This window comes from Orcinus orca, chromosome 1 (assembly GCF_937001465.1).
Source record: "Orcinus orca chromosome 1, mOrcOrc1.1, whole genome shotgun sequence".
Classification (NCBI taxonomy): Eukaryota; Metazoa; Chordata; class Mammalia; order Artiodactyla; family Delphinidae; genus Orcinus; species Orcinus orca.
The window spans coordinates 196126796-196141416 of record NC_064559.1 but is presented as its reverse complement, the minus strand read 5'-3'; the positions used below and the strand labels follow the sequence as shown (position 1 = coordinate 196141416).

Genomic DNA, 14621 nt, shown 5'->3' with positions numbered 1-14621 from the left:
CTGCAGGCAGCTTTCCAAATGCGCTGTTTCCCAGGGCTGAGCCTCTGCACAGGCTTTGCCCTTTGCTGGGAGCTCCTTTTTCCTTCTTTTCTCCCCGGTAAACCATTCATGCTTTAAAATGCAATTGAAACAGGTGAAACTCTGGTGGCCAGAGCAGGTGACACACGACCACCAAGGCAGGAGTCCTGTGATGGGGAGCAGGGTAGCCAGGCAGGTGCTGGACGGCACACACACAAGTTGGGAATCCAGTCCTGGGGGGTGTTGGGAGGGCAGAAGAGGGGCTCAGCCAACCAACGAACATAAGGCTGAGAAGGATTTGTCAGGGGCCAGCCCAGGACCGGGGCCTAAGGGGTCCAGACCAGCCCAGCACTGGTCACCAGAGCTCAGGGTCCCTTGAATCTCCCTGGTCTTCATGAGATCAACCGGTTCTACCAAACTGGTGATTCACGTTGGGGCGGGGGGATGGGGAAAGGGCACAGACCTCAAAGTGAGAAGGGGTCCCGCCCCGGAGGGTCACTCCTGTGAACCTTCAGTCCCCTGAGAGGGCCCTCTGGATGGGCTTGGGAGGCTGCCCGTGCCTCCCAGCCGCGGGGTCAGGTCTGAGGGGACTCTAATCTCCTGAAACCAGAGGCTACAGGCCGCCCTGGAACTGCCCCCTCCCCCCGGGGGCCACAGAAGCCCATTGTCTCCGGAGCTCAACCATCCGGCACCGCTTGCCCCTGGCCTCGCCAAGGTGCCAGGGAAGGTGCCAGGGGCAGCCGGTGAGCAAGTTTCTGAAGCTAGGCCTGGGCCCCCTCTGGGGCCCACGGGGAGGGGCGGCGAGAGCAGGGGCGTCGGGGACACAGGCATGGCTGCTCCTGGCTCTCCTTTCCCCAGGCACCTTTGACCTCAGCCAGGACTCAAGAGGGAGTGTTGAGGGCACAGGAGACAAGGGGGCAGTGGGGGGGGCGAGCCAAGCGCTGTGGTGTCCTGTAATCCTCACAACAGCTCTGACTGAGGCTGCTGTCATCCTCACACCATTTCAGAGATAAGGAAGCAGAGGCTCAGCTAGGTTGCAAGATGGGCCGGGGTCTCGCAGCCGCCCAGCTGCAGAGCTGGCAAGGCCCCCCTGGGGGCGGGAGGAGAGGATCTCAGGCACCAGGCAGGGCAGAGGGGAGCAGGAAGGGGGCTCGGGGCACCGCACCCTCACCCTGAGCTGGCTGAGCGCCGAGACAACCGGATCCCAGAGCTGCGCCAGACAGCGGCCTCCTGAGCAAACAACAGGTTGGCAGCCCCGAGAGGAGGTCATGGGACTGGCCCCCACCCGGGGCACAGCACCTGGGAGCCGGGCCTCCCATCTGCCAGCTGCCCGCCAGTGCCTCCCCTGCCCAGGTGGCCCAAGGCCTGCAGCAGCCTAAGCCTGACCCTCCTCCTCCCCGGGGACAGACCCCTCCCTGCACCGGGGGCAGGAGGGAGGAGTGACGCTGAGGTGACCGAGCCTCGGGGCTTTCCTGCTCCCTAATGACAACATCTGCTTATCCCGCCTGGCACTTTACAGTTTACACACTTCCTTTGCTCTAGACCCTCCCTACAGCCTCACAAGGAACCGAAGGCAGGTAACGTTCGTTACCTCCATTCTACACAGAAGGAAAGTGAAGCCGGGACAGAGCTGATGACTCGCCCATGGTATCACACCTGAAGCCCAAACCCAGCGGCTCTAGCCCTTGCCCACGTGGGCACAGGACAACTTACCAATGGGCCGGCACAGGCCGCCGCCCTTAGCACCCAGGGAAAGGGTGTCCGGAGCTCGTGCGCAGGGGCCTTCCCAGCACCCATCGGCTGCTCAGTCTTAGCGCCACCCACGCCCCGCCTCCCTCCTTAACCTTATCGTTCTTTCCCAGTCTCTGCCGCCCAGGGGGTCTCCCTTGCTGAACTCCATGCATTCCTTCGCTCACTCGCTCCATCACCCACCCACTCCCCCATGTGCCCTTCATTCCTGTGCTTAGTCACTCATTCAGGACACACGTCCTGACGCCCGCTCTGGGCCAGACAATGGTGCTGGGCGTTGGCATCAGAGCCAGGCCTCACCCACCTCAAAGCAAAGCCCAGTGACACTGCCCAGACTGTTCTCTAGCTGTGCCTGCTGCTCTGTGGCCTCACTGCTCAGATGCTAAACCCTGCAGTGCTGAGGCCTTGTTAAATCCATCCGTCTTCCTCCTAGCCAGTGGGTTTGCTCCCTCATGGGTTCCAGGCCACTGGTGAGCAGAAGCTGAGAATACCGTAGGTGTTGTTCAATAAATTACAAGCTCCTGCCCGGAGAGAGACAGCATAACATCAGAGGTGTGGGCCCTGGAGCCAGACTGCCTGGGTTTATATCCTAGCTCTGCCACTTAACAGCTGTGGGACTTGGGCAAGTTACTTAACCTCTCTGAGCCTCAGTTTCCTCATTTATAATTTGGGGATAACAACTGTGTCTGCCTCCAAGGGTTGTCGTGAGGATTAAATGAGTTCGTACATGTAAAGTATGTAAATATTAACCATGAGCATTTCCTGGCCTTCCCTTCTCTCTTCCTTTTTTCCTTCCTCTGTAGGCTGCTGAGGACTGAGGCAGGGCTCCTGGGTGAAAGTCGTGAGAAGGTAGACCAGAGTCCAACATGAGAAATAATGTCATGAATAGAGCCATGTAAGGTACTGAGCTCCCCGTCAAGCAAAGGCAGGAAGGGATGAAGGGGGAGATGCCAAAGTATGGGAACAGGGAGAATAATGGGAGCATGGGGGTTCACTAGATGACCTGCCAGGCACCTCCCACATGTGGAATCGATTCCTCTTGACTCCAGGGTCTGTGGTCAAAGGCAGAGGCAGTGGATAAATTCCCATTCTTTCGAGGAGATGGACTTTCCTGGGTCTCCCGTGACACATGGATTGCTGCTACTTCTCTGCCGGTTTGCTTGCCACACCCATTAAGGATGAAAATGTGCACACTCTTTGGCCCAGCAACTCCACTTCTAGGCATTTATCCCCCAGAAATACTTACAAAAAAGCACAAAAATATATGAACAGAGGACATTCACTGCAGCAGGGTTTGCCATAGCTGAACCCTGGAAGCTGGTTAAATACACAAGGCATGTGCCAACCATGGAAGACCATGCAGTGGTGACAAAGGAGGTTTCTAGTCCTGACGGAAAAGGGAATTTGAGGTATACTGTTAAGTGAAAAAAACAGGCTGCCCCCAAAAAATCTCACTTGTAAAACTTTTAAATTACATGTAAAAGTTCACATGGGTTATCTCTGGGCAACAGGACCACTAGGAACTTCTGCCTTCTACAGGATATATTTCTCTGTATTGTTTGGATTTTTACAACGAGCACTGATTATTTTTGTCATTAGAAAAAAAAAAAAGAAAGATTAAAACAACTGAGTCCTTTGAGTCAGCTGAGTACCTGACTCCTTTACCTTCCTCAATCATCTTAAGAAAGAGATACTCTTCACTCCGTATTCCAAGGAGAAGCTGACACAGAGGGAGGTTAAACAACATGGCCAAGGTCCCCCAGCAGCAGTGAGAGAGCTGGGCTGTAACCCTCGTCTGGCTGACTCTGAAGCCCACGCTCTTTCTCCTACACAAGGCACTCTGCTCTGAGGGGCAGGGAGGAGAGAAGGCAGGAGAGAAGCAATCCAGGCTGCTGGGCTCGGGGCTATACCCTGGGACCTCAGCTGTCAGGTCCTGGGAGCCAGGCCAGCCACGGTCAACCTGTGCGGAGACAAGGCTGTCTGCCTCATTTGCAAATGCAAATAAATGAAGCCTCTGCTCCTGGCGTCAGGTCCCGGCCCGAGCTGCCCCAGGCTAGCAGGCTGGCAGGTGCCCAGCCCCACCCCTGGAACCACCCCCCCAAGGCCTCAAGGTCGCCAGGCGGATGGGCATGCACTGGGGCTCTAAATAACTTTCCAAGTTGATCAACGTGTTTCTGGAAGAAACTGGCGTTTTAAGTTCCTTGCCGCCTTCTCAGTGAAAGCCTGGAGAGGAGAGGAACACAGATGCGTGCTCCTGAGTCTGGCTGGACCAATGGACAGATCTAGAAGCCAGATGGACTTGAGTTCAAATCCTGACTTGGCCAAGCTCTAGCTGTGTGGCCTGGGGAGAGTCACTTCACCTCTCTGAGCCTCAGTTTCCTCAGCTGTAAAATGGTGTTGATAATTCCTCCACGCAGGGCTGCTGGGAGAATTCAGTGAGATAACGCGTATGAAAGTACTGCCCAAGCTAGGGGCCACCTTCCATGTGCAGGGGAGGGTTATGATCCTGCACACTGTGGGGGTGGTTGGGAGGGGGCATGTGCACACCTGTGCAAATGTGGAGTGTGCAAAGGGCTGGATCAGAGGGCGCTGCTCCACAAAATCAGCAAGCAGCTGGGGCGAGTGTCTGACACTTTTGCTGGGAGCCGGCACGGGGTTTTCTGCAGTGCTGTCTGCTGGTGCGACAGGGTGTGTGCAACTCCGTGGGTGAGGATGTAGGTGGGAGGCCTGGCAGGAACGTGAAGTGTGGGTGGGAGAAAACACGCTCGTGTCTGGGGCGTGCGTGGGTTTGTAGGCGAGCATGTTTGTGTCTATCACGTCATCCACCTGCCTAAAAGCCCCCCCGTGGCTTCCCGCCACGTGCAGGATGGAGATTCGACTGCCTCACGTGGCCCACGAGGCCCTGAGCATCTGTCCCACCTCCCAGCCTTTGCACACACCGTACCCTCCACCTGTTCCACCCTCCCCCGTCATCCCCCATCACACCTACATGCTACACTTTTTTTTTTTATAAGCAGATATTCATGTTTAATTTTTATTTATTTATTTATCTTTGGCTGTGTTGGGTCCTCGTTTCTGTGCGAGGGCTTTCTCTAGTTGCGGCAAGCGGGGGCCACTCTTCATCGCGATGCGCGGGCCTCTCACTATCGCGGCTGCGGAGCACAGGCTCCAGACGCGCAGGCTCAGTAGTTGTGGCTCACGGGCCTAGTTGCTCCGCGGCATGTGGGATCCTCCCAGACCAGGGCTCAAACCCGTGTACCCTGCATCGGCAGGCAGACTCTCAACCACTGCGCCACCAGGGAAGCCCCATGCTACACTCTTATACAGTCTTTCTGGAGCCCCCTCCTCAGGCTGGGTCAGGTTGCCCCTACCCTGACCAGCTTTCCCAGAAGCCTGTCCCGGGTTTGCACTTGTCACAGTGTGACTATCAGATCACGGGGCTTCTGCAGTGTGGACCCGACCTGTTTGGGGGCCTGGCACACAGTCGCTGCCCGATTATGATATGCTACACAAGTGAATGTGTATACAGCTGTATGCTCGTGACGAAGCTGCCTGGACAAGAGTCAAGTCTAGGAGTGTGCACAGGGAAAATGTGCGTGTGTATAGGGGGCATCTCAAAGAACCTCTGGCCCGTGGGTGGGCCAGATCTGGGAAACGCCGGAGCACGCTATGACTGGTACTCAGGCCCAGGTTGGCTGCAGAGAGAGAGAAAGCCAGCCAAGGTTCCTTTGCTCCCCTCCCCCAAACTCCTCCTGAAATAGGCCCCGGGTCTCTGCACCAGACCCCAGAATACTTCTGGGCAGGGGGATCAGCCAGGTGGTCGCCAGGCTGGCCTCCTGCCTGTGCCCTGCAGTCGGCCCCACCCCTGCAGTCGGCCCCACCCCTGCGGGCTCAGAGGCTCCGCCTTCTGCCACACGCCCCATCTCACCGGAGGCCCAACCCAAGCCTGGTCTTGCATGCCTGCCCACAGTGCCCACCCCCCTCCCCCAGGCCTGCCTCGTGAGCAGCAGTTCTTCTGAGAGAGGATGGGCCTCCAACACCCCTGCCTACTCAGCCACCTTCCACATGCTGTCAGGAGATGATCTGGAATGTTCCAGATTTGGGGAAGGGAAGGAATCTTGTTCCCGCCCCAAGGCCTTTACACATACTCCGCCCTCTGCTTGGATCACACTTCCCACAGTCAGTTCCTTCCCATTCAGGCCTTGAGAGGCCCTCCCCGATACCCTTAGCAAAGGGTATCCCCTCCCCAGCCACCCTGTCACGCACTACCCACTACCCATGTGAATTCACCTTATTTGCCCATTAGCTCGTTTTGCATCTGTCTCCTGCATTGGAAGGTGACCTGTATGAGGCCACACACCAGGCACCTCAGGTTCGCCGCTGTATCCCCAATTCTTAGACGACACGTGGCAGGGACTTGATAAGTATTTGTTGAATGAACAAATGGCTAATGAGGGACTTCCCTGGTGGCGCAGTGGTTAAGAATCTGCCTGCCAAGGCAGGGGACAAGGGTTCGAGCCCTGGTCTGGGAAGATCCCACATGCCGTGGAGCAACTAGGCCCATGCGCCACAACTACTGAGCCTGCGCTCTAGAGCCTGCGAGCCACAACTACTGAGCCTGCATGTCACAACTACTGAAGCCTGCGTGCCTAGAGCCCGTGCTCCGCAACAAGAGAAGCCACCGCAACGAGAAGCCTGAGCACCACAACGAAGAGTAGCCCCCGCTCGCCGCAACTAGAGAAAGCCTGCGGGCAGCAACAAAGACCCAATGTAGCCAAAAATAAATAAATAAAATAAACAAATTTATTTGCAAAAAAACAACAAGCAAATGGCTAACGAATCCTTGAAAGGATCCTGTGAGGTGAATATTGTCCCTGTTTATAGGTGTGGAAACTGAGGTTCAGAGAGGTTAAGTCTCTAGCCCAGGGTCACACAGCAATCAGTCAGACCAGGTCAAGATTAGGGACTATCAGACTCCACTAGAACCCCAGCACGACAGTGTTTTGTAGCTAACCTTCCCATTTTATAGATAGGAAAATGAGCCTCAGAGAGTGAGAGTGCTGTTTCTGCAGGTTACCGGGGCTTCCCGTGGTCTGAAAGAGCTGCACTGTTAGGCTGCGCTGGCCCTTTAAAAGCACCTCCTCACTCCTCTCACCCTGAGGTGGTGACAACTAATAACCCCGCTGCACAAAGGAAGAAACCATGGCTCAGCCAGGGAGGTACTGCCCAAGGTCACCCAGCCAGGACTCAGTGCAGACCTGGCTGGCTGCAAAACCAGCATTCTCAGGGCCAGTGTCAAGGTCAGTGCCCATGGCTGGGAGCATGCTCAAGTGTGGGCAGGTCTTGCCTCCCGGCAGGCAGTGAACTTCCAGAGGGCAGAGTCCACACACTGAGCGATTCTGCCCCCACTGCAAGGACCAGCTTGTAAGGATGACACGGCAGGGACCACGATCGCTGGCATCACTTTGGTTTTGGACCTTGGCATACATTTCTCACTTAATCCCCACAACAATCTTCAGGGTAGGTGCTTTTATGGTCTTCAATTTATAAGACCCAGAGAAGTTATCCTCCATTGTACACAGCCCCAGACTGACAGCACAGAGCAGGGCAGCCCTTACAGTGGGGAGTGCCCATCTTACAGTGGGTGACAGGCAGCCCCGGCAGGCCTCTGCCCCATCGTGGCTTGGGGGTTCAGACCCTCTAGGGCACCCACAGGAAGTCCCAGTGGGGCTAACAGGGACATGAGCTGGTGGTTGCCTCTCCCACTGTCTGTTGCCAGGTCCAGTTCCGTCCTGTGCCCAGTAAGTGCCACCAAATGCTTTTCTCCTCCACGTTGCTGACCTGCCACCTCCTCTTCTTGGAACACTCTCTTGGCACTGGCCCTCTCTCCCACACCACACACGCACAGACACTCTGCCACTTGGCCCATTTCAACTTGTTTTGTGAGTTTCAGCTTCTGGGTCACCTCCTCCAGGAAGCCTCCCCTGATTCCCAGGTAGGGGAGAGGAGTCCTTCTCTGAGCTCTCAGAACTCCCCACATCTGCCCCATCAACACATATCACCCCCCACCTTAGAACGCTCTCTTTCCTTATTCTCCCGCCTGCCCTTGAACTCCACGAGGGGAGTGGCCTTGTCTGTCATCTCCATTGCCATGTCCCCAGTGTCCAGCATGGGGTTTGGTTGGCCCTTGGAGGGCATTCCCACATTAAATATTTGTTGAATTAATTTGCTAAATGAAGGAATGACTGTCTTGGGAGAGACCCTGAGCAGAGGAAAGTCTTTATGGGATTTAGGGATATCAGAAAGGTCCCCTCCTTAATCACTTCTCAAATAAGCCACCTCCACAGGGCCTAAAATTCTAGCACTAAAATTTTAATGAGTCTCTCTTTGGTTTAATGTGTCTTTTCTCTCAAAATGCAAATGCTCAGGGAGAGGGAAAACATCCACTGAGTGCACACAATGAACTTATTTCATTCTTAGCCCCCCGTGGGGTACGGAGCCTGGTTCTTATTGTCATGAGCAATCTGAGGTTCAGAGAGGCAAAAGTAGCTTGGGCAAGGTCACACAGCAAGTAAGAAAAGTTGAAGTTGGTATCTGGACTCAGATCTGCCTGAAAACAGAACCCCCATCTTTCTTTGCACCTCCCAAACAAAGGGACCTAAGCCTGAGCGTTGCCAGGATGTAGAGGCAAGCAGGGCCAACCAGACTGGGAAACTTAGAGCTGCAAGTGCCCTCCAGGACCATCTCTGCCTCCCTTTTTCTTGACCACACCTCGCAGCAAGCAGGATCTTAATTCCCTGACTAGGGATCGAACCCATGCTCCCTGAAGTGGAAGCGCGGAGTCTTAACCACTGGACTGCCAAGGAAGTCCCCCATCTCTGCCTCTTGATTGTGCCGAAGGTGGGCATGGGGAAACTGCCCAAAGACGGGGATTCACTTCCCAAGGTCACACAGAAACATAGCGGCAGACCCAGGACCAAAACCCATCTGAAGGAGACTTTCTCTTATCTCCTCAAGTTAGGGAGGCCTCTTTCCTGGAAGAGGGGGCCTCTCTGGTCTGGAGTCTCTCCTAGGCATCCCCCCTGCCCAAGAAGTGGCCTTCCCCAGGAGTGGGCATTGTCTGGCCCTAGGAAGGCAGAGAGGCACAACTAAGGGGGCTTCGAGGCCTGCACAAACTGAGCTAAATAGAGGATGTAAAGGAGGGTGGGCTAGGATGAGTGACTGTTTAGACAAGAAAGAGTGGACCTGGGGGTACAAAATCCCCATCCTTGTCTCACTAAAGGGCCACTGTCAGGGATGGGACACCCAGAAGGTGCATCTAGCTCAGGCAGCTGGTTTGAAGTAAGGAAGAATTTTGAAACCCATCTGAGTTGCTCAGGAATGGAATGGGATACTTCAAGGGTAGTGAGCCCCCCATCACTAGGAGTGAGCGACAAAGGCTAGTCAAGGAGCTGCCAAGGTCATGATGGTCTCAGCCAGGGACGATGAGCTTCAGGAGGGCTACAAAGCCACTGAAAATAAAGGTACGATTTCCTCAGGGGCCCCCCACAGTCTTCTTCCAATATTCAAAGGGTTGTGAACCGAGGGAGGGTTCCTTGTTTAGTGGGAGGCCATAGGAGGGTGCCTCAAACATTTCTTCCATCTCCAAAGATTCTAGGAGGCCCAAATTCTCTGATTCTAAGATTTCACAAAGCCAAGAGTCTGAGACTCAGTGGTTCTGCATGTCAGTCACTGATGTTGTAGCCAGACTCCTACTCTGCCTGCGAGACTCTCAGTCTGGCCCCTCCCCCTTTCTAAATCCACCCCTGGCTTCACTCTCCCACATCTCTTCAGCCACACCAGCCTCCTTCCTGTTCTGAGGACACACCAAACTCACTCCTGCCTCAGGGCCTTTGCATCTGCTGCTTTCTCAAGTGGCTCTTCTCATTCTCCAGATTTTGGTTCAAATGCCACCTCCTCGGAAAAGCCTTCCATGACTCCATCCATCACCCCACAGCTTCACAGTACAGGGTGATGCACAAGCTGGAGCCCAGCTGCTTGTGTTCAAATCTCAGCCTGGCCAAGAGACCTTGAATAAGTTACTTGGCCTCTCTATGCCTCAGTTTCCTCAGCCCTAAACCAGGAGTAATGACAGTACCTGCCTCATGGGGTTGTGAGGATTAAATTCATCAATATATGGAAAGGGCTTTGGAACACAGCATGCTGGCTAAGCTCCAAGTAAGGATCAGCTCTTGTTAGCATGTACTCTTGCTTTAAAATTCAGCACAACCATCAGTTTGTCTTTTGGTATTTTGGGGGGGCGTCTATTTATAGACTGTCTCCCCTACTCCCTGTTTTACACATGAGGAAACTGAGGTTCAAAGAGGTGAAGAACTGACCAAATCAATCTCTCTGAAGATAGGGACTGTGCCTGTCTCATTTTCCACTGAATCTGCAGTCCCTAGAACTGTGTCTGGCTTACAGTAGGTGTTCGGTAGTTCCTTATAGCTGAATGAATGATGAATAAATGACCAAGACTACCGTCACTCCGAGGTGCTGTGCAGCCAGGAGCCTGTGCACCTAAGACTCTATAGCAGCCTGCCTCTGCCCACCCTAGTCCCAGATGACTCTCAGCTCAATCAAGGTCCCAGCCTCTCTCAGAAGTAGCTGCTGAGACAGGCAGACTAATGAGCTGGGGACCAGCATCCACGCTCCTGTCCCCCGTGGAACCCCCTCACCCAGGCTGGGCCAGGGGAATGAGGCAGGAGCTGCCCTGGCATTCGCCTTGAGGGATCCCTGCTCAGAGGTGTGGTGGCAGGTGTGGGCTCAAGAAGTGGTAGCTAGCTCCCCTGTCCTGTGCTCTGCCAGCTGCCCACCGGGGTCCTGCCCACCAGATGCATAATAGATAAGGAGGCCCAGCAGCTGTGCCCGCCTGGCATTTCAGAACCACTAACGAGGCCAGCCTCATGCTTCCTGCAGCAGCACACAGGCTCCCTCCGCCGCCCAGGGCCTCTGGCTCAGTGATTACAGAAAGGAACCACCTGAGGACAGGGGCTGCCCACCCAAGACCCCCAGTCGGCACAGGCAGCCTCCAGGAGAGCTGAAGCTAAAGGTACAGGCTCAGGCTGACCCTGCTGCCAGTCTTGTTCCCCTGGGCCAGCCAGGTCCCCTCTCTGAGCCTCAGTTTCCTCATCTGTAAAATGGGAGACAGATAGTAATAGTCTCTACTTTGTAAAGCTGGTATGAGGATGGAATGAAATAATTTAAATGAAGTTCTCAGCCCAGGGCCTGAGACCTGGGAAATGTTTCATATATGGGAGCAACCGGTACCATTACTATCACGGGGAAATATCTCAGTGACCAGAGAGGCCCTCCCGGTGGGACACAGGGGGCTGGGCAGTGCCCTCTGCTTTGGAGGTGTTCCAGGATTATCTCACTCTCCTCGTCCTCCTCTCTCACCGCGTAACCAGGATTTTTCTCATTCCTGTGGCTTCCTTGTCTCTGGCCAAGGACCCTTCCCTGGCAGGAGGAAAAGCTGGATTCAAATCCAGCCTTCGCCAGCTGTGCAACTTTGGGCCAGAGTCTTCAACGTTCTCAGTCTTGGTTTTGGCCTCTATAAAGGGGACACTAAGGCCAACTTTCAGGACTGTCATCATGACTTAATGAGGTCACCACAGTAAAATGCCCAGCAGGCACTGGCACTGAGTCCTTGCCAGGTCCTGCTCCTCCTCCCAGGGGCCCAGCTTTAAGGTCAAAGCTGAACCTCCTCTTCCCAGGGTATTTCCAGAACCCACCTTCCCTGCACAACTCCACCTAGCCATTCCCCCACTCTGACACTGTTCCACCTCCCTCCTCCCCCCACCATTTGAATCCATCGTAATGTCCATTAGGGCTGCGGAACCAGAGTCACCCACTATCCCACTGGCTCCTAATCCCCCTACTGGGCCTCATTCCTTGGCATTTGCACACTTGTTCTGTGTTCTTTCACTGTAGATAATCTGCTGATGAGAGGCAGGGGGTAGGGGAATCCAGCCATGGTCACATCTGGCCTCTACCAGGCCTCACTGCTCCCTTGATCCAAGCCCCTACCTCTTAATCCTTTTTAAAAATACACGGTGAGGGCTTCCCTGGTGGCGCAGTGGTTGAGAGTCCGCCTGCCGATGCAGGGGACGCGGGTTCGTGCCCCGGTCTGGGAAGATCCCACATGCCGTGGAGCGGCTGGGCCCGTGAGCCATGGCTGCTGAGCCTGCGCGTCCGGAGCCTGTACTCCGCAATGGGAGAGGCCACAGCAGTGAGAGGCCCACGTACCGCAAAAAAAAAAAAAAAATACGTGGTGAAAACCACACCCCCTCTCAGTCTACCTGACAAGGTTTCACCTCTTCCACCCTCTGGACACATTCAATTCAATCCCACAAACATTCATTAAGCATTTACTGGGTTTGGGCAGCTGGGCAAGACTGTGTGGAGGATGGAGAGATGAGAAGAGTACAGCCCAGCTCTTACGGGACTCATGCTGGAAAGTGGGCCTAAGTCAAAAGTAACTCAAGCAACCTCTGCTTTCAAGGACCTCAGACCCTGCCTCACACCACACTCTTGTGTGGATTCGTCCAACTCAACTGAGGTCAACTCGCTGAAAGATCCAATTCATTAAATACCATTGAGCACCAAATGGGGCTCAGAGAGGGGAAGTGACCTGCCCAAGGTCACACCACTAGTGTGTGACAGAGGCAGATTCAAATCAATGTCTGTCAGGCTCCAAAGGCCATGGCCTTTCCACTGCACTAGGAGTAAGCTCTACTGTGTGCTCTACAAGCATGGTAAGCAGCAGAAACGGCATTCAAGGAGAAAAAGAGGAGGTGTGGGGATCAGGAAAGCAAACACTCAACAAATGGTGATAAAGATGGGCTGCAGGTGTGGCGAGGGCTTGTGGAAATGGGAGGGGAGGGCAGGTCAAGGGGAGGGGACAATGAGAGCAAAAGCCTGGAGGTGGTGCTCGTGGGGACCATATTCCCGTTGATCGGAAATGCAGGCCATGGGAGAAGTGAGTCCCAGCCTGGAAGGTGAGGTGGAGACAGGCCTTGAATGCCAGAAGATCATAACTGATAGTCAAAGTGACCACCCACTTACAGGGCACTAACTAGATGCCAGGCACAGGCTGGGGGCTAAGCAATTGGCTTGGGGATGAGGGAAGAGAGGGCCTAGGGGCTAGCACCAAGGACAGCAGCTCCAGCAAGGAGGGCGTGGGGCAAGGCATTGTGGGTGATGGGCAAGTCCTGGTCATCCCAGAACCTTATTTTGTAAATGTGTCAACTGAGGCCCAGAGAGGGGAAGGGACTTGCCCAAAGTCGCACAGTGGTTAGTTACTATTAGTCCTAGACCCTCGTCTCTTTGACTCTTCATTCAAGGCTCCCTAGAGTGGGCTTTCTGAGTCACTCCTCCATCCTTCTGAGTCCTCCTCCATCTTCAAGTCTTCCCTCAGGTGCATCTGTCAGATCTGCCCGGTGGCCTGGAGGCCCTGGGACGGAGTGAGTGAGACTCTGGGTTCTGCACAGAGCCTGGAAGATCAAGATTCAAATCCCAGCTCTGCCACTGACTAGCTGTGTGAACCTGGGCAAGTCACTTACCCCTTCCATGCACCATTCTTCTCATCTGTAGTTAAGGCTAATAGTCCCTGACTCAGTGATGTGGGAAAGATTACGTGAGATGATGCAATTCAAGCACCTAACAGTACCCAGTGCACAGCAGGTTCTTGACAAATGGCAGGTGTTGGGATACTATTATTGAACTCCTTGACAGAAAAGGCACTTTTCTCGCCTCCATCTGTATCTCTCCTCACCCTACCCCTGCGCTGGGCTTGGCATATGGCCTTGCACATGGTAGAGACTCAAACTGGCTTTGCACGTAGCAGAGGCACAGCAGCAGGAGACAAAACCCAGAGAGGGAGAGTAACTGGCTCCAGGTGGCACAGAGATCATCAAAGGAAAATAAAAGGGCAGGCCCTGGAGCTCAGCCTGGGCACCCCGTTTGCCTCCCGCCCCAGGTGTGGCTTCCTAGGGAGCTCTTGGCAGCAGGTAAGGCAATGGTGCCAGATAGGAGTCATCCAGCAGCTGGGGGCCACTGCAGGGCCTGGGGACCCCAGGAAGCCCTCAGCAGGGGCAGAAAGCAGAAGCCAGAGCAGTTGGGGGCTCTCCTGCTGGAGTTAAAGTGGCAGCAGGAGCAGCCAGCCGGACCCAAGTGATGCCGGTGCCAGGGAAGCCGGGAGGCACCCGCCTGCTGGGGCATCGGGCTGGGGGGTGTGAATCCCGAGGTGAGGCTGCACCTCCACCCACTGCTCACAGTGTTGGGGAAGCTGCAGACACTTCCTCCTCCAGAGAGAGGCAGCCTCAGACACAGGAAATGGGCTGGAGGAGGGCGTCCTGAAGGCTATGTATGGAGTGGAAGTAGAGGGTTTGGGGGTCAGTGGCCAGGAGACACCATGAGATGGGAAAGAATAGAGAAAAGGAAGGAAACCCTTTCACTGGGGGGCTACAATATGCCAGGCCCTGTTTTGCTTTTTTTTTTGGGGTACAGCTTTCGCTCTGTTAAATAGGCATTTTAGTCCCCATTTCACAGATTAGAGCACTGAAGTTCACAGAGGTGAGTGAATTGCTGAAGGTCACACAGGCAATGGCAGAGCTGAGATTTAACCTGATTTGCCTGACTCCAAGGCAGAGCTCTAGAAAGAACTGTGGTGATGGGACAGAGCTGGTAAGAGGGTCTGCCCACTCCAAGGCCTGCAGAGGATGGGTGGAGGGTTGGTGGGGTCTGGCCTGGCATTACAGGGGGCAGTAATGGTTTGGGAGCGTCTCTAAAGTTCGGCCAAGCAGCCCAGCCCC

General features: G+C 54.8%; 1 protein-coding gene across 1 annotated transcript in view; it reads right to left on the bottom strand.

The window, feature by feature from the left end:
- The window catches only part of RAP1GAP (RAP1 GTPase activating protein), a 50464-nt gene that overhangs the window by 33605 nt on the left and 2238 nt on the right, over window positions 1-14621 (bottom strand). The gene's annotated exons all lie outside the window — the stretch shown is intronic.